At 41.2% G+C, this 19,736-nt stretch overlaps 1 protein-coding gene across 1 annotated transcript in view; it reads right to left on the minus strand.

Annotated features, from left to right (window-relative positions):
- The window catches only part of ITPK1 (inositol-tetrakisphosphate 1-kinase), a 127,872-nt gene that overhangs the window by 62,700 nt on the left and 45,436 nt on the right, over positions 1 to 19,736 (minus strand). The window lies entirely within an intron of this gene.

The following is a 19,736-nucleotide window of genomic DNA, read 5'->3' on the forward strand; positions in this document are numbered from 1 at the left end:
TCCTCAGCAGTGTAGGTCTAAGTCCATGAAAAATCAGTGAAGTCATTGGCAAGTACCCCTCATCCAAACACCTTCCTGCACTCCTTCATTCTAAGCCAACATTTCCCTCTTCAGCTCTTTCCTGGTACCTACACATACATGCAAAAGGAATCAGCCAAAAAAGATTATCACCACTAAGAAAAGGAACACCTGCTGTGCTCTTCACTCCTCATGACTGCACAAAACAGCACCCAGGACAGTGGTTGTGCAAGTGACTCTGGGTCTGTGCAAATGTGTCTTCTTGAAGGGACAACTATTTAGCTGGTAAGGAGGAGTGGCAGCTCTCAGAGTAGTCCCACTAGCAGACTCCAGCAGCTAGCTGGATAGAGGAGAAAGATTTGGGGTAAGATGTGCTCTAGATAACATGGGATGGCATAAAAGTGGTGGTGATGTGTCACTTGGTCCCCAGTATCAAGATAGAATTCAAGGAGCAGAGGAACCACTGGTACTGGATAAAGATTGAGTTAGGGTTCTCTTAAGGAAACCTTAATTCAAAGGCATCCATTATACCTGATGGTGGCATCCATGTAATGCTACTAAGAGAACTGGCCAGTGTCATTGCCAGGGTTTTGATTTATCAGGATATAAATCAAAACTGTGAAGATTCCAACTAATCAGGAGAAAAAATTCCACCATGAGGACAGTCTGATTGCACTAGACAGGTTGTAGGTTCTCCATCCTTCAAGATTTTCAAGACCTTGAAGACCGTGACTGGACAAAGTCCTTATCATCTCTGTCTGAATTTAATGCTGAATCTGATTTGATCAAGATGATGTATTACAGACCCCTACGATCCCTACCAAACTTAATGATCTCATGAAGCTATTTACTGGATTTGAACACTTGTACACTCTCAGTAGCTAAACTAGCTCATGTCATAGCCAACGCACTGGGCTGCCCACAGCACAAAGCCTGCCGTATTATCATGCACTGCTCCTCAACCAGTTGTGAGATGAACTGCATCAGTGGCAACTTAACCTGGTAAACTTCAAACCAGAAACATCTTTGAAACCAAACACAGATGTGTGCTCACTTAGCTGACGTTATCAGTTGATTTTACAGTTATATGCATGCTCTTTTCCATTGCTGCTACCCCTTTTTATTCAGCTCTGGCAGAGAAGGGTTGAGGGGCACAGCAATGAGAAGAAAGCTGGGCAGAAGTGGCTGCTAATGCTTAGTTCAACAGAAACTTGGTCTTCACTGTCTCATTAGCTTAAGTTTTGTCCTAATAAAATTTCCCCATCTACAGAAATTGCCTTGGTGGGACTCTGGAATAGGCTGCCCAGGGAGGCTATGGATGTCTCATCCTTCGGGTGTTAAGGCCAGGCTGGATGACGCCTTGAGCCACTGAGTCTAGCTGAGACATCCCTGCCCGTGGTGGGGGGTTGCAGCAGATGACCTCAAAGGTCCCTTCCAACCTAAGCCATTCTAGGATTCGTTTACTAAGGAAGGTAACAATAAGACAGGATGGCTGGATCTTAAGCAGCAATAAAACTAAAACAGCAGAAGTCTAACAGACTTACGGTCTAGTAATTTGCTAGCTGCTAATGTAGCTGATCCATGTCAGCAAATTGTTTTTCTTGTGTAAGCACTCCTATCCGGGCTAGGCTTCCTCAAGCAGAGTAATTGAAGTTACCTATGGTACAAAAGCAAACTGAAAGTCTGCCAATTCTTCCCAACAGAAACTACCTTTGCTTGCCCATCACTATATGCTCCTACTAACAGGGAGACTAGCAGAGGCACTGTTCACAAGTGGGCAGCAGATGCTCTACATGAAATGATTATGCAATAGTAAAGACAAGACAGACTTGATATGGATGCTCAGTGGCTGGTAAGCTGTAGCTGAGTGAGGCAGTTCACAGAAGCTCTGTCTGTCCCAGCACTTTTATTTTTACTCCCACAAGCAGTGCAGCACAAAAGCTAAGGGCAAAGTGTGTCTGCAAAATTATGCCAAAATGAACTGAACTGCAGCATGGCTAAGGACATGGAAGGAGATGATCTACTTCCGCAACTAAGTTCCAGGAAAATCAGTTAATATCCTTAAAAGAAATCTCAGATGACCGCACTGCATTTCTAGAAGTTTTTTCATCTGCCGCCTATCACATCTGGAAGGAAACAGGAAAGCAAAACATCTATTTAACTAGGTTAGAAAGTTCCCAGTTGGCAAGGTACAAAAACGTGAATTATTCCATTTTCAGGACTTTCAGTCTGGAAAAAAGTGAGAAGCAAATAAGTATTTGAGATCTACATTCTTCCTGCACTTGCAGCATAATCTGCACAGAAATATTCCCAAATCAAGAAAACAGTCTTCCCTTTCAGCCTTGACCCAAGAATAGAAACAAGCCTTCAAGGCATATACAGGCATTTTCAACACAGTTTTCCAGAAGAGTAAGACACCTGGACAAGATAATTTCTTCACAACAGTTGTGCCAGCTAAAAGCAACTAGCATATTTTGAGAATGACACCAAATGTATCTACTTTGCATGTCATAAAGTGCTAAAAAAGCCACTTGTAACAGCGCTCTGCTTCCCCTTTATTAGAAAGCAGTCCTATCAGCGACAGCAAGCTAAGGCAGCTCCTTTGGTAGGAAGTTCAACGACCACTTCACATGGCTCAGCAAGGACAGCAGGTTCATTTTAACCACAGAAGACTTCAAAATTTGATCCAGGATTTTGTGGATTGGAGGATCAAACCATTTGCAAGAATAAGTCCTCTGTTCTGGGCCATGCTGCGCAAAGCAAATATTCCTGGGCTGCACAGAATTTGGAAGAGATCCACTTTCCTTTTATATACTTAGAAGGAGGAAAAAAAAAGTAGAAGGAAAAAAAAAAAGATTTCAGGGGAAAAAAAGAAACCTTTTCAAGTGGAGTATCAGACCCAAGCAGAAGTCAGTGAAAGTAGAGTGCAAAATTTCTGATGGCCCTCTGCTGAGACAAACACTGATTCATTGTTTGTCATCAGTTGGAATTTGAGCCCTCCTACTTCCCTTCTCTTTCACCATCTCTCTCTCCAAACAATCTTTGCATTTGACATGATCACCCAAAGGTTTGTTTTTGCACAGAACTAACACCATAGCAACAGAAGTGAAAGAAAAGATTTATCAGCACCAGTTTTAAAAACAGAGAGATATGGTTATGGTGCCTTTTCTTCTGTGAAGCATTCTATAGCCTACTCTGGTTTCTTTATTAATACAAAGGAAGGCAAGCAATTAGGTGTTGGTTTCATGGGCTTGTCACTTGCCATCAAAACCCTGCAAAATTCAGGTGATGAATGACATGGAAGGCAGTGTCAAAGCTGTACACAGAAAACACCAGATAGAAGGCATATGCCTTTCCAGGTCTTACAAATCCATATATGGAAAAAACCCAACTGCTGGATAAATGCTCTTATCATAGCTGGCTGTAGCTAACTGGCTCACCTTTTAATAGAAAGGTTGGCTGGGAGTTAAAAAATGCTCCAAGCTTAGAAATATCAGTGTTGTTCCCTCCATCAGCTTCCCAAAAACATTCACTGGAGAGCAAGTTACAGGCATACAGAGCTCCACCTCTGCCCTCCTCATCCGTTCCCCTTTCCTCCGTCCTCCAGAAACACAAAGCCAGCATATTACACAGAAGGGCAAAAGAAGTTTATTTCCATTAAGCAAATTTGTTTAAAGTTCTGAGGTTGTTTTTCTCCAGAATGCTGGCAATACATCTATATTGTAGGGACAAGGCAAGCAGCTGGCAGAGTGCCACAGCTCTCCACTGGTCCCAGTTGCAATTCCACACGCATGCGTTTCTGGAATATGTGTTTAAAAATAAAACTATGTCCAAATGAAAAAAGAAAAAAAATCTGGATTTGTCCACTCAGACAAAAAAATAAAAGAAAAAAACCCCACCAAAACCCCTACAACCAAACAACTGAAAATGCTGGATTTAGCAAAAAGAAATATAATTTACCTAAATAATTTTTTAAAAGGTTTGTATTTTGGGGGGGTGGGGGGTGTGGTGTGTTTATGAGCATTTCTAGTACATGCTATAATCAACTGTATTTCAGAATCTGGCTGAGCAGGATTTGTGGTTTTTTAAGAGCTGCTCTTCAGAAATAGTTTTTGGATTATGATTCACATGAAATGAAGTCTTAATACCAACCTGTTCTGTTCTCTGAGCTGAAGACAGATCTGCCCACTACTATATCCCGGAGGAATTTAAAACTCATCTATATATATTTATCCTCAATTTTATCTTAAAATATTTTCATTAAAAACAAACAAACAAAAACTCAAACAAAAAAAGGAAACTCATAAATCTGTTGTTTGAGTATCTTACTCCCAGTCTCTAACTGACTAACAAACTTCACTGACCAGGATGCTGCAGTAAGTTCTTGCTACATTTCAGTTTTTATTTTATGTGTGGCTTAGGAGCAACATCTTAGGAGGGACTGGGTGTCCCTCCACAGCAGCCTGTCTTGCTGCAGGTAGAAAAAGCTCATAAAACTTTCACCCAAAAGATGTGGCTGAAGATAAGAAGAAAATCCCTCTGAACTGGACATTTACCACCAGCCTGACTTGACCTCTCTGCTCCCTGATTCCTGAGTTTGTTAGACGGAATTTTCTACACAAATCTCTTGTATCCTGCTACTCAGACACTCAGTTAAGGCTGCACCGAGTCAAAAACATGTGGGGTCTTTTGTGATCTTAATTCAGCTTCATAAACCCTACTGCATGTAGACCTTCAGGTTTTCAGTCATCACATTCCTCTTCCAGGACTATTTTCTATCCTAGATCTGTATTGCATACATTTATATCGAAAGGCTTGTAAACCAAAGCTTTTAAAATTCTCCTCTTCTTCCCTCAGCCCCAGTCCCAGTGATGAGCTTTGCTGTGCATCAATGCTAAGCAATTCATACTGAAAAAAATGTCCTGAGCTCTGGGTTGGAAAGCTAAGTCTTCAAGAAGCTGAACGCTGACAGCTGATGTATTGGTGGATGCTGTTCTCTCCCCCAAAAGCTCAGAAATGAAAGCAGCAAAAAACAATACATCCAAGTTCGCTGTTTTGCCTTATTGTAAAAAGTAAATAAAAATACACAGGACAGTCTAATAATAGGAAAGAAGTTGCTTGCATTTGAAAGCAAGTGGGGAAATTTCCTGAAAGAAATCAGGAAAATGGTTGTGCATGTCCATCCACGCATGTAAGATATACTTCTGTGGAGCAACAGCGACAGAACAAAATGATTCAGAAGCCTACCTGCTCGTCTGACAAACCAAAGGAAATTCACAGAACCAACCAAGACTAGCACATCCTCCTTTTCCAAATTAAATCCTGCAAGAGTAGCCCCGTCCTGTCCCTCCACTGGACTACATTCCCACAAATCTTGCTGTCAGGTCTGTGTAAGCACAAAACTGACACTGATGAGTTCCTGTCAAAGCTTGTGGAAGGTGATGATGTATATATCAGTACACATTTCATCATGAGGAAAGACATGTTAGTATTTTCACTGATACACAGGTTCTCCATAGCTCCTAAAACATTCACATATTCAAACTCAATAAACATTTACATATTTAAGGAAGCTTCTCCTCCTATCTCTGGCCAAGCAAGAAAGTGATCTAGGCTGCTGTCATGCACAGCTAGGGCAAGTGTTCAGCACTCACTGCTGCTGCTCATGAGATCAAAGGACTCAAGCAGAAACCCCTCTAGGTGACTAAAGACCAGGTCTGTCCCACTGCAAAGGGTATAAACATGGATCTAACCTTCAAAGGTTGTTAGGAAAAAAAAAAAAAGAGAGAAAAAAGTTCACCAAGATGCCCTGTTTTTTCTCTCCATGACACCTTTCCCTTGCTGTCCTTACCCAGTGCCTAATTGACTTGCACATCCTGTTGCATCAGCAGTGGCAGCAATCTGAGAAAGGCAATCTGCTGTGGTGAGACTTTCCCTCTGGCCCTCCTGCTCTTGCCTCACACTGACAACAGGAGAGGGCATTGCAGCATCGGTAACAACTCTTTTCCCTACCTTTCCGCTAATCTTCTCAGGATCGAGAAAATGAAAGACCAACTGAAGAGCTCACCTTTCTTCTGCTGTAGGGAACTAATTCTATCAGTTATCTTTTGTTGCTCTGCCCAGCTTAGTTTAAGATAACCACCAATGGAGAAGGCAAGAGTGCCACGCTGGGATATGTCGTTCAGAAGTTCAGGTGCCAGTAACATCGGCAGCAACAAGACACACTTAAATGTGACAGGCAGCTATAACATAAGCTGTGAGATTCTGCTGGAGTGCTGTTTGCTCAGATACTGAAATTTTAACACCACAGGAGAAGATTCTGGGTTTAACAGATGGTTTATTTGCCGTTTTTTGCACTGATGCCAGAGCAGATTACTTTGCATTCTGCTTGGCACAGCTGTCAGTGTGTGAGCACTTTGCACGTTTTTCAGGAGCTGCACACTGCTGCTCCCCTGGAAGCTAGGTATGATCTGGGAAGTTCTCACTTCTAGCTGTATTCTAGATAAAATGAAGTAAAAGGCATCTCAGAATTTTTTTCACACTGTGTACTGACATAGACACCATTTATGGATCACTTCCACAACTACTACCTAAACCGACTAGCCTTTGCACATTCAAGTCTTGTCCTGCAGTCACACATCCCCCAGGACCTCAGCAAAGCATCACCTGAACCACAGCCTCCTCTGCACTCTCCCACAGAAACAAACAGCAAGCCAGCATTGCTGTCACCTGTGAAGTAACAGTGACAGACAGTGAATCGTGACTCCCACTCAGCATGGAGAACAACACTGGAATAAATTACTTCATCTCAGTTACTCAAGACCTGTCCCATTTCCCTCCTCAATCCGCTGACCCTGGCATATAAATCTCCACTGAGCATCACCCTCCTGTTAGCACCAAGTTTTGCCCCTTTACTTCTTTAAAAACAAAACAAGAAATCCCATCTTTGGGCTATGGCTAAAGCCCTCTGCAGAAATTATTTTTGTTTCAGTGGAGCTTTCTTACCCAAGATTGGAACTTTGGTACTATCTTGGTGTTGAGTTATAGCCCAACACACACACACAGACGTTTCTAGAAATCAAACTGTAACTTGGCTCCTGTACAATACTTCGGCCATTGCAGAAAGATCCTTGCAGAAGTTGCAAAGATATGGGAACAGTTGTTCCTGAGCCCAATATTACTGGGAGCTCATGTCCCATTAGGGCTGGACTGCAGCAGGCAGATTTTAGCAGGTTAAGCAGTTCAGTCTGTTCAGAGATGGTCTGAAAGGCAACTGCTGACTTCCAGAACTGTATGAATAATCAAGGTTGCTCAAACTCAGAAAAGATTCTTGCCAAGGTTGCCTCCTGAGGTCACCAAGGCTTCTGTGGATTAGAAGGGGCAGCAGAACAAATCCAGAGATTAGCAGAAGAGAAAAGTTAAACAGAGAATGTGCAACATGGGAGAATTAGTGTTCCAAAGAAGGAAAGCGAATTATAGAAAAACAAGAACCTAGGAGAATGAGCAGTCAGCATAACCTGCTGCTAAGACTGCCTTGCTTTACTTTCTGTAACCATTAAAAAGAGACAGAATTCACATACACAAGGATTAAAATGCTATACATGTAACCCCAGTAGTAGAAGGTATGGGAAAATTACTAGAGTGATTCACAAAATTTCTGGCTGACTTCTTGCATTTAAGGATTTAAAATAGGCAAGTCAGACTCAGAAAGCCTAAAAACACTTTAAAAGGAAGATTTTTAATGTTTCTTTGAGCAAACTGGGTCAGCTCTATCCCACTTATTGAACTGACAGTTCAATCAATCCTGCAGGAGAGCAGATATTAAAGAAGGAGTGGAACAGAGAATGATCCATGGAAAACACTCAACTAATCTAGATTACAGAAATACTGCAGCACTACAGCCCGTACAGCCTGGGTAAGCAAAAGGAGAGGGGCAAGAGGGAAGCACTTCACTTCTCAGAAGCTTTCAGTGCTTAATTTTAACATCACATAAACATTCAAAATACAAACAATCTGACAGCAGTACAAATACTTTACTTTTTTTTTTTAAATAACTACTGGATACAGAGATAGTTAAGATGAAAGAAACACGTTCTTCTGAAAGTTTCTCTTGGAGCTGTGTACACATGCACTGCATAACCTCCCTCCCTTTGGCCATGGGATTAGATAAACAGAAAAGCTCATATATTAGAAATATGACCCAGAAAGCCTGGCTACCAATCTTCATCCTAAGGGGTGAGGAAACTCAGTTCTGGACTTGCACCACATGGCTCAGCTTAAAGATAATTCTTCAGCAGTACTGGTCAAATATCAAGAGCAGTTGGTGCTCCTGAGTGCTTGGCTGCACTTCCCAAGAGATCGCCAATGTCTCTGCTGTAATTCTAGCTTCAACAAAGCTTCCAGATGGTGAGCAGAGAGGGAACAGCCAGGCCACCAGCATCCTCTTCACTTCTGTTAGCTACTAGCCACAGGAATGTTGAATTTCTAGGTGTATTTCCCTTTCCCAAGGGATTCTGAACGATGCTGCACTATATGCAAATACAACCCAAAGTACATTTAATCCAGTCTGTTAATCATTTCACTGGACATATGGGGTCTTCATGGTATACTAGGGAGTTCAAATACATGTGGAGAGTGCAATAGTTGTCAGGGTAGAAAGTTTTCATGCTCTTTATTCACAGCACCTGCCCAACACTCTACTGAGAATGATTGGCACAGGCTGAACATTTTCAGTAAAATTCTCTTTAAATGAGAGTGATAAAAAGTCTTGCTTTTGCCATGCTGAGCAGGTCTAGGTCTGACAATCCCACAGTATCATTAGGACATAGTCATATTTATGAGAATGAAAACAAGAGGAACTGTATCATTAGGGTAGATAAGCTTCTTAAACTCCAGAGAACAAACACTAAGACTGAGATTATTGGCCCAGCTATTCTGAAGCAGAAAAACTAATATTAAATTTAGTAATACAATGAATACTATATTAAATTTGTTTAAATTACAGGATAAAATGGTGTATAGCTCAAGCATTTTTTTTTATTATCTCAGGGTGACAAATTGATAAATTAAAGGAAGTAATTACTAATGACTGCTGAGCTGTGAAAAGCTCAAGGATTTGATCATAAAGGATGCTTGGCATTTCTTGCAGGCATGTCAAATAGTGAAATGTATTTTTAGGAACACATAAAAACCAGCAAGTGATGCTTTAATATTAAAGAAAATAGAGGAATGGCCCCAAAATTTTACACAGATACTTAGCCTCAGTTTTCATCAAGACTAAAGATACTGATTCCACTTCAGAGAGGCTTGCCATAAACACTTACAAAACTTTATCCTTGATAGACTTCACATCTCTTTCTCAAATTCTTGCTTTGCTGGAGGGATATAAAGTCACTTCCAGCCAAACTCCCAAAATTTTCCTGCCTTTTTTCCAAACGGCTACTTAACTCACCAGCCTGACCACAGACAGACACATAGCACCAAGAGGACTGGTGTGATGCTGCCATTAAATTAATGTGGCTTCCAGATGGTCAGCATGGACACAGTAAACTACTAAGAACAGACCAATATTCAGAGACTAGCTGAGCAGAGAGGCATTTCAGCTGAAGTTAGAGCCTTGGCCAGTAAGAAAGCTGTTCATAAAAACATCAAGTATAACATATACAAACAGACTTTATTGGTCGTTCTTTACATTTATATATATATATATATATATTCCTACCTCTTGGTTGGAGACCATATACACATGCATTTTCTTCTTCTCCTTCCCTTCTTAAATAGTTAACTTTCACTTAGGATATGGCAGACAAGAAACAACCATGTTTCCACTCTAAGCCATCTTCTGAAACTTAGAGCTGATTTTGAACTTCTGTGCATTTTCCTGTAGTAGTTCTCATCACTGTAGTACTTAAACGCCTACATTTTGGTGAGGAAAGGAGGCCTGAAACCATTATGATACAGTTAGCTGACACTACTTCATAACTAGAGGTACTCTCTGACATTAGCTTTTTGAGTTAGGACATGAACACTCCTTCCCTTGCCTGTCTCACACTTAAGAGCCAAGCACCCCCCATAAGCAGTCACCCCTAAGTTGTCTGAACAGGAAAAACTGAAACCGTGTAACACAGCTGGCAGCGCTTTTGCATCAGAAGTCTTCACATACAATTGAAAACACAATTGAAAAAAGAGGCTGTCTGATGACAAAACCCCGTCCATGTGCTTCCTGACTGACTGCTTGGTCTTCACTGTTAGCCTGAGTAAAATATCTTGACATTTTTGGCACAAGCATATTTGAAACTTCCATAGCAAATATCAACTTCCAAATGAAAAGTCCTTTCCTTATTGAAAGACATGAATGAACAAACTTTCCATTTTAATTTATGGCAACACTTATGTAAGAAAAGGCTTCATAAAACTTCAGGGAAAGACCATGCTTTTAAAAAAAAAAAAAAAGAGAGAGAGAAGGAGAGCTGTACATGCTCAATCTACTAGCACAGAATAGCTGACTTAAAAACCTCAAATAACCGGGAGAAAAGCATTCTGGCAGATGCAGTTTACCCTGCACATCACAGCAGTGTAAAAAAGCTAACTGCTTCCCAGCAGGAGCTAGTAAGGCAATTTCCAAAGGCTGCTTCCTATAAGCTATGTTGCAGTGTGGCACAGCTGCATTCATTCAGGGATTCCCACTAGAAGGCAGTCCATCCAGAGCTGTCCAATTCCTGATTATCATGCCTTACCAGGGATATTGGAAAGAGAATTTCAAGTTTTCTAACCATAACTTCCCTCTCCACTGCTTTGCACCTCTTTGGAAGTCCCTTTTATTTCCCTCCATCTCTCCTTGGCAGCTGAGGACTACTGCCAAACTGCCACCCCCCCATCCTCTTCAGTCAGTTTGCATGCCGTGACTCCCCACTGGCAGCCTGCTCAGCCATCCCTCACTGCTGTTTACAGACAGGAAAGACCAAAGTGTGTGACCCAGCTGGCCCCTATTAAAGATAATGTTATCACAGCTCTATTGCTCCTGTCTACATCTGATGGTGGGAGGAAATGAACTTGTCTGAGCTGGAACAGGGGATGTTGGAGAACTATGAATTGGAAAGCTGCTTGTGCCAGGAAACTTCAGCCATACATTGCATTAATAAAGATTTCTTTTTCCCCATAGCTGTGCTAATAAACAGCAACTTACCATTATTTCTGCCTGTTTCTTCCTATTTGCACGGAAGCAAGAGGCAGGGTGTGGGGGAGATGGTGAGGGGAAAGGCAGAGGCCTGCATGCAAAACCAAAGGTAAACCTTCCTGGTGCCTTGTACGCATCTGCAGTGTCTAACATGTACAAGACCTACATTGCTGTGAAAATATAACTGCTACCAAACAGGAAGCACCACAGGATCTACATGCATGTCCTGAAGTGCTGAATTCCAAGCCAAGTCCTCAGAAAAACACACAGACTGAAAAACAATAGAGGTATCCTCCATACCAGCTTCCTACTGACCTTCAGCAGGACCTGCTGTGAGGCCAGTTCAGCCCTGGTTGTAGGCACCAGTCTTCAAGGATTTATTATATGTACATCAGCACTTCAGAGGAAAAATACTAGTATTACAACTGGTTGAGCTCCAATGCTTTTACTAAACACAATGAACTATGTTCCAAGGCATCACAGTCACCTTGAGAACATTTGTTTTGTCCCATTACTACCAGCACTACCTTAGTATAAAAGTCTGGCTGAGCTGCTTATTCATATTTTTTCAAGTGAAATTTGCTCAAAATCGGTAACATTTCTCTTCTGAACTAGACAGTTTAACTAAAGACAAAAATAATCTGAGAGATTTATATGAAAGCCTAGACATTCTCCTCACAATTACTGTAAAACATAAGAAAGGAAAAATAACCCAAACTGTATTATTCTCAGCTTACTAAAGAGCTCCTCAGGCTAGGCTGTCACTCATTAGTAAGTTTAGGTCTTTAAACTGAAAAATCAACAGAGAGGAGGAGGGAGATGGAGAAGGAAAAGCTCAAAATAAACTGGTGTTATTCAACCACTGCTATATCCTAAATAAAACACAACAATACTGATCAAGCAGAGACACAGAAGGCCTAGCATGGCTCCAGAACACAATAATCATTTGTCTTCTTTGCCAGAGGCAAGCAGCAGCTGGGGATGCCACTCGCGGGGCAGGGGCGGGAAATAAAATAGCACCATGTTTCAGATGGATGATTACTCCCGGGAGCAAAGCAATACATAAGAATAAAAGATGTCAAGTTAGATGAATGCCCTTTGAGAACCTTCTCCTAAAGAACACCTAGTCCTTTCTGAAAAGCAAGAAAATTAAGGAAGCAAAAAACTGCCAACAGGGTTTTGCCAAATTAATTTGAGAGTGAAAACGAAATGACGTGCAAGAGGCTTCATCTGAACTGGCTGAAATCCTGCAAGGAAACTCTGGTAGAGAGATCCCAGATCAAGTGAAATATGAAAATGGGGGCTTTATGAAAATAAAGCATTTTCTTAAGACTGAATGGGAACCCTGGGAAACACTCCCCAGAGTTTACAAGATGATTATACACACCACAATGGGAACTTTGGGAACTTCTGAGTAGCAGAAAGCATCTCAAGCATTTCATAACATAGCACAGGAAAGCAGTGGAAAGCCATCGAGTGGTCAGTATCTATTAATAGACAATATCTGCTTTAAAAATTACTGTTGAAATGCCACCTGCAACCCTGCTCCACAACAAAAATCAATCTTCTGGGGAAAGACCTAAGACTGGAATCGAAATATAAAATCCTTCACAATGCTATGTGCTCTGTAACGGAACGAACACTGTTGTGTTTGCTACCCAAGTTCACTTCCAGCGTGGCTGCTTCAATACCAATATACAAAGCAAAAACAGAAATGTAGGTGCCTCTGAAATATACCCTTGTGGTAATATAGTCAAACATGCAAAAAGGATGAGACCAGCAATACAGGACATATTTTTGATGTGGGGTGTGAAAGCTAAACTGGGAGTCTTTTCAAACACAAGTGAGAGGGAACAGAGAAAAAGAGAACAAACTTCTGCTGCATGACATCAAGCTTTAAATAAAGTAAATAAAGTAAAGCTTTAAACAAAGTAAATTATAACCAGTAAGTCAATATATGATACTCTTGCTGGTGACATGGAATGCAATCAACTTTTCTGCACCTTTCAATGCTGCCAGGAAAAAGAGCACTACAACACTGGAAGGAACATGGTGACCAGCAACAAAAAAACAGGCAAAAGGGCTTGATCTCCACCAAGAAGGCTAAACATAGCTAAGATCCAAGGCAACGTAAGGGCTCAGGTTCCCAGTTCACAGCTAAATTTATTTAGCCATCTAAATTTTCTTGTTGGATAGTTTGAAACTCTTAAGTTACAACTAATCAAACAAGTTACCATAGGACAAAGTATGTGGATTTACAGGTAAACAACACTGAAGTCAGGTAGCTATGAAGCAACCCCACTTTCAGCCAGGGTGAATGGTTGGTATGATAAAAGAGTATATTGGTCTGAAAGGTACTTTGACTTAGAAGAAAGATAATGCTTAAGATGAGCAGTATACAAAACAAGTTAACTAGGACTGAGGAGATGAAAAGAAGAAAACATACGAGCTGATCAGCAGAAAAAATTCCTGGCATACATATGCATTAGCTCATGAAGCAATCTCCCACCTTAACTGATGAAAGCCCCACCCAGTGGAGCTTTGGGGGGTGGGGGGGGGGGGGGAATAAAAATAAATTTACACCAAACAATAAACAAAACATAGGAAAGAATCTTCAGGGAAACAGCATAGGTATTTCTGCATTTACAGAGACCCTGTCCCCAGTTCAAACAAACAAATGGATTCTTTTTTTGCCACGGCAGCTTTGCTCCCAGTAAAGCATGACACTGGCCACCATGTGGGGGGAATCAGGCCTGTACCTTTCCAAAAGACAGCACCAGTTCTGCGACTACAGGTTGTCTGGTTCCAATTTCTGCATTCCAATTGCCTGCTGTCAGGTCTGGACCATGCCAGTCTGCAAGATGTGAAACTAAGACCAACAAAAATTGCCTCTTGCATTTGAAAATTACTGACTTGATCCATTCTCTGGACACTGCAGATGTCTGCCGTGTCCTTAACTGAGAGAGGCCTGAAGGGTTAGTACTTTGGGATATTTATATGTTGCTTACTACAGACATGTGTCATTCAAGTTTTAACTAGAGCTTTCCAAATAAATCTCTTCTGTTTAACAAGCCCTTACAAAGCTCAGCTCTGTGGCATTTACAACATAGAAGACAGCAGTACAGCTGAATACACTAATAACGCAGAAGAACGCAGAGTTCAACCCATTAACTGTAGTAACAGAGGGATGAGTAACTGCTGGTTTATTAGCTCTGACCTATAGCTATTTACAAAGAGACATACCAATGTAAATGGTTTTTGGTTGGTTGAAGTGCTATGTTATGTAATGTGCTCTGTTGTTCCAGGCGCTTCCTTGTATCAACTACCAACAACCACAGTTTTAGAAAAGTCCAGTCCATTTCATGAAAGGGCAAGAGCCTTTCACACAGAAACTTAAAGAAGTGACTGTTTTTAATATCTGGCAAGTTCATCATCTTTGCAGCATGTGCACTTTGACACCAAACAGGCTACCAGTGCAGTTAGGAAACGCCCTATACAAACATAACTGATCTTATTTACTGTCTGATAAGAACTTTCAGAGGCACCCTTGGCTCATCAGGCAGCAAAGATTACAGAACATGCACAGCACATCCTGAGGCAGGTGTTTCATTACTATGGGCATCTACATCTCATAAAGATGCTTTAAGAAATGAAGGTAGGTCATGAAAAGGATGCCTGGTCATATCTATTACTGCTAATGAGTAACAGACAACATGACATCAAGGCTCATCAGCTTTTCTCACTGAAATCTGTCATCCTTCTTCCTCCTCCTTTAACACATCCAGCAACCCAGGATGACCCCAGAAAACACAAGCACTAGACAATCTCTAGACTACACTGGCAGTGAGTGCCATACTGTGGGCAGATTCACCATCAGCTTTCCTGATAACACTGGTAATTTCAATTTAAAAATATTTTATTGTCTGTAGACATAAGCAAAGTGGAAAAGTAGCTAAAGCATGCTAAGTAGCATTAAATGTATCAAGATAAAATGCAGGAGGAATTGTTTCTATGATTAAAACCAACAAAACGTATGTACATGTGTAAGATACTTTTTTCTTTCCTTCTATTTTTTTCTAAAGTAGATGACCCTATAGTACACAAAGAAATAGGAGAACCAGATTAGCCAGAAAATTCCAAGTAGTTACTTATGCATAATTTGGATTCACCTTATTTACACTTGCCACAGTTTGTGGTGCTGCAAGAAAACAGAAAGAACCAGCTCAGAGCAAAAATTAACCGCTGCCTATAGCACCCACAGCAGGATGCAGCATGTGAGAAAACTCCCCAGGCAGCTACAATTGCAAGAGCACGTTCTTACAACATAGTGATTTTGCATGAAATCTCACAAAGCTGGTGTTGCAAAACTAACAAGACTCAACAAAAGAAAAGGAGAAAGCAGCAGCTGGAACCATCAAGGCTGGTATAATAAGAACCCAAATGCTCTCCTGCAGAAAGGGCAGTCAGCACTGACGGAGCTGAGGCACCACAATCTCCCTGTATTACCACCACAGCAGTGGGCTTTGTAAGCAGCTGCCCATGTGTATTGAGTGGTGCTTGAAGGAGGGGGCGAGGAGGTTAAGTGGCTCCTCTCTCTGCTGTCCTGCACTTGTCAGGCTGCACTGCACTGAGCACCTATGGTACAGGCTGCACCTACACAATGAAACAGAGCAGTTCTACAACAAGAATTTTTTAGCCAGAGAAATCCCGGACAACCATTAGCCTCACACATCATCCTCCCAGTAGATCATGTCCCTTGCTCCTCTTTTTGTAATCCCTTCCAGTCATCTCTTTGTCCCACAGTCACCACAAGATCAGTGCCCACAATGTACAAAATCTATCTTTATCAGAGCAATTGGGCAACAAGTGATGAATTAACTAGGGAAAACATGCTCTCATCATGCAAAGGTGTGTACCAAGCAATAGAAGCTAAATATAAAATTAAAACTATATGGTAATTCCATTGGGAAAAATGTTTCACTAACTGTCAGGGGATATTAAAATATCTTTGACTAGTTCAAAATATCTTTGTTGATGTCAGACCAAGATTACTAACGGGCCAAATTAAGGCCCAGAAAAAATATTCAAAATTTCAATGTGGGAATGAAAACAGGTATTTTAACTGCTTGGAACACCCACCACAAACTGGCTTAAAATATGCATGGCTAGGGTTTTGCTTTGCTTCCCTTAGCCAGCCGCTTCCCCAGGGAACAAAAAAAATCTACAGACGAGCGAGTCGGCCTGACCCCTCCAGGAACCTCTTGTATTACCCCACTGCGCAGAGGACCAGCTTTCCCAGACGTTCACTTCCCCCATTGTTTTTCCTTTCTGCTCCAAGAGGAGGCAAGTCACTGAAAGAGCACCTCCACTCCAAACCCTGCACTTGCAGGCTAAGAAACTAAAGCTTATAAAAGGCAACTTGCCAAATAGGTAACCTAATGTCCTCCTGGTTAACTTCAACTATGGTCATGGCAGTACATTTGAGATGTAGAATAGGAGGTTACAGCACTTTTTGTTTCCTCCTCCTGGTAAAAATTCCCAATTCTTACTCTCCATGAGACAAGTGGGAGCAAGAGACAGAAATACAGATGGAGCCTGTCAAGGGGAGGTGGGGGGGAGGAAGGGAAAAAAAAAAAGGAGATTCACTCTGCAGCACTAAGAATATATACAGGAGAATTCAGCTGTTTTCTTCTCTGCCAAAAATAAATGTCTTAAGTAAGTGCTTCACATAACGTTTAAGCATTAAAAATAGTTTAAGAAAAAACAGTGCCTTTCAAGCTGTCTCCTTCTAGGGAAAAGTTCCCAGCAAGCATGAGGAGAAATAACAAAGACATAAAAGCAATTAATTTCCAGCCCATCCAATAAATTTCATGTTAGCATTTTTATTTGTATCTCAGATTGACACAAGACAGCTAGACATAAGCTAACAACCTACTACACAAAGGTAGCAGTGGCAGAGTAGCAATACATTGGACTTATTCTGGACTCTTTGATCTCTTTGAAATTTACTTTAGGAACCAACAGCAAGGGAATTATTTTTACCAAAGAATGTAAATCTTCTCCTCTTCATCCTGTGCCTGCAGGACTTTTGTTTTCTTGTTAATAAAACTTTTCTTTCCCAGTCTTTAGGTTAGATATACCAGGCTCATGACATTAGTCTACTGTTTCAGAATCAGAAAGTTATCCAGAATTGCAGAAAAAATGGGTGTCATCCTCAAAAACATGTGTGGGACTATTCTGGCTGCAGTATGTGGCATTTCAAAATGCAACAGGAGACATGGCTGTGGCACAGTCACACACTTGTGTTAGACTGGATCTTCCTAGGAAAATGAAAAAGGAGGACACAGGGGCAACAGCTCTACTCCAGATTTCCAACACAATAGACACATGAAATACTCAGGGTTCTATCTTCAGCTGACAGCTAGCACCCTAGGTTACAATCCAGAATGTGCTGCAGGTAACATGCAAGGTGCAAAGCACTCTTCTACCCATCTCAGTGCAGGAAACAAGGTGTGACAAACACAGCAGCGTAAGATGGTACACAGCTACCAAGGAGCAGAAGGGAGTCGAGCGGTCTAGAGGGGACTGGCATTACGATTCATTATCCTGCAGGAGGCTTCCCAACATCAGCGTTCTCTCTATGAAAACAGTCAATTAAATGCTATACTCACATGGATTAGCAGATTTGGGGTAGGTCTGTAGCCACAAACAGGCAGAGACACACATGATCTGCCTCTTCTTTGCACAGCCAGAGCTGATGTCACTTGGCTCTGCAAGGAATGCTGCCTGGCCTCACTGATGTGGCACAGGGCTCAGAAGGCTAGTAAGTCCCATGGAGGAACAAAGTCAGTCTTCTGCTATGCTAGCACAACAAAATGAAGAGCTGGCTTACCTCCAGTCACCTTCAAGCACAAGCACAGGACAGACCGTGAACACACATCCTTCAGTACAGCCTGTTCTGAACACCACAGCTCAGGCATTTGTGAAAGGGAACAAAAGATAGAGAGCCAATGTGAAGAGTGGTTCAAAATTTGAACCTTGCTCTTGGAGCAGACTTAACCTGCCTATGCTAACTGCAGAAATATTCAGTATTTGTCTATTATATAAAGCTCAAGTAAATGAGCGAGGAAAACTCTATAAAATAAAGGACAAAATGCAAACCAATGACCAGCAAGTTACAAGAATCCTTGACATGAATACATGCTTTCAGCATGGAGATTAAGCAACTTGAACTTTATTTGATAAACATGCTGCTGCTTGGTTTTAAGCATCTTATTCCACGATTACAACACACAGAAAAGTGTCTGGTGTTGGTCTTAATAAAACACATACACACATACTATTTTAATTGGTTTTGCTTGTTTTAGAATTAGATTGTACAGCTTATTCTTTTATCCATTTGTTCTTGGTCAAATGCATGACTTTTTAAATAGGTGAAATAACAAATATATGAGGCAATGCACACTGAAGTAGGTAAGTATCCACGGTTATGCACAGAAAGAAGAGAGAGAGAAGTCTGCTATATAGACTTAAATGGCAGGAAGCACTGTAGATGCTTTTAAATGCAAACAAGTGCAATGAGGACACTTAATTGAAAACCACAAATGGTTTCTTATTGCCATCAAATATAAATTCTTCAAATCCCTGACTGCTGCAAGCAGCTGCAGAAAGGAGACCACAACCTTAGATAATCTCTTTATGCCATGCGCAGAACAAGACAACTGAGAGAGGTTTGGCTTGACCTGCCCTCTCAGGTTAAACAAACTGTGATAACCCTGCCCGAAACAGATGTGTAAAAACACAACCTTGCCCTACCTCCTTATGCCTGGTTCATCTTAGATAAACCCATGATCTTGACAACACAGTGAAGTGTGATTTTCAACATCTGTAGCGTTACAAATTAAGTAAGTGTGCAGCATGGCAACCTTCAAAAGTCTGTGAAGTACCCTATGCCAAAAGATCTCAGCTCCTCAGTGCTAAAATAAGTTACAGACAGAGTTATTGGTTTTTCAAACAGAGAGGTAATTCAGCAGACTGTGTTCATGTCGAACTTTTCCAACATACAGGCTTCTTGTGTGGCAGGCTAGGTTATCAATTGAGGAAAAACTTGAGGCCCCTCATTACGTCAGCCTCGTTGTTTTTGCACTGTATCTTCATACCTTCCTTACTATGGAAGCACATTCTACTCAGGATATTTTCCAAGCAAAATAATAATGTTCCCTCTTTTCTCTTCCTTAAAGTTATCAGATCCTAAGGTCAGGGACTAAGAATTTGAATTGACTGCAGGAAAACCAGCAGAGACAAACAGATTTTCACTGAAATCTCTACTTAGATTCATACCCAAACTCTTTCAAAACTCAGGTCACACTAGACCTAAAATGCAAATATTGTAGTTTGGTTCCTTCTTGAAAAGTTCAAGAAACTGTAGAATTTCATCAGCCCACATCCCAGAATCAGAAAGAATAACATAAAAGATTGCTTTTCAGTGCTCAACGTTTCCCCCATCAAGCATGTGCCCCTTGAACCAATAAAATGCATAAAC

This window comes from Indicator indicator, chromosome 4 (assembly GCF_027791375.1).
Source record: "Indicator indicator isolate 239-I01 chromosome 4, UM_Iind_1.1, whole genome shotgun sequence".
NCBI lineage: Eukaryota > Metazoa > Chordata > Aves > Piciformes > Indicatoridae > Indicator > Indicator indicator.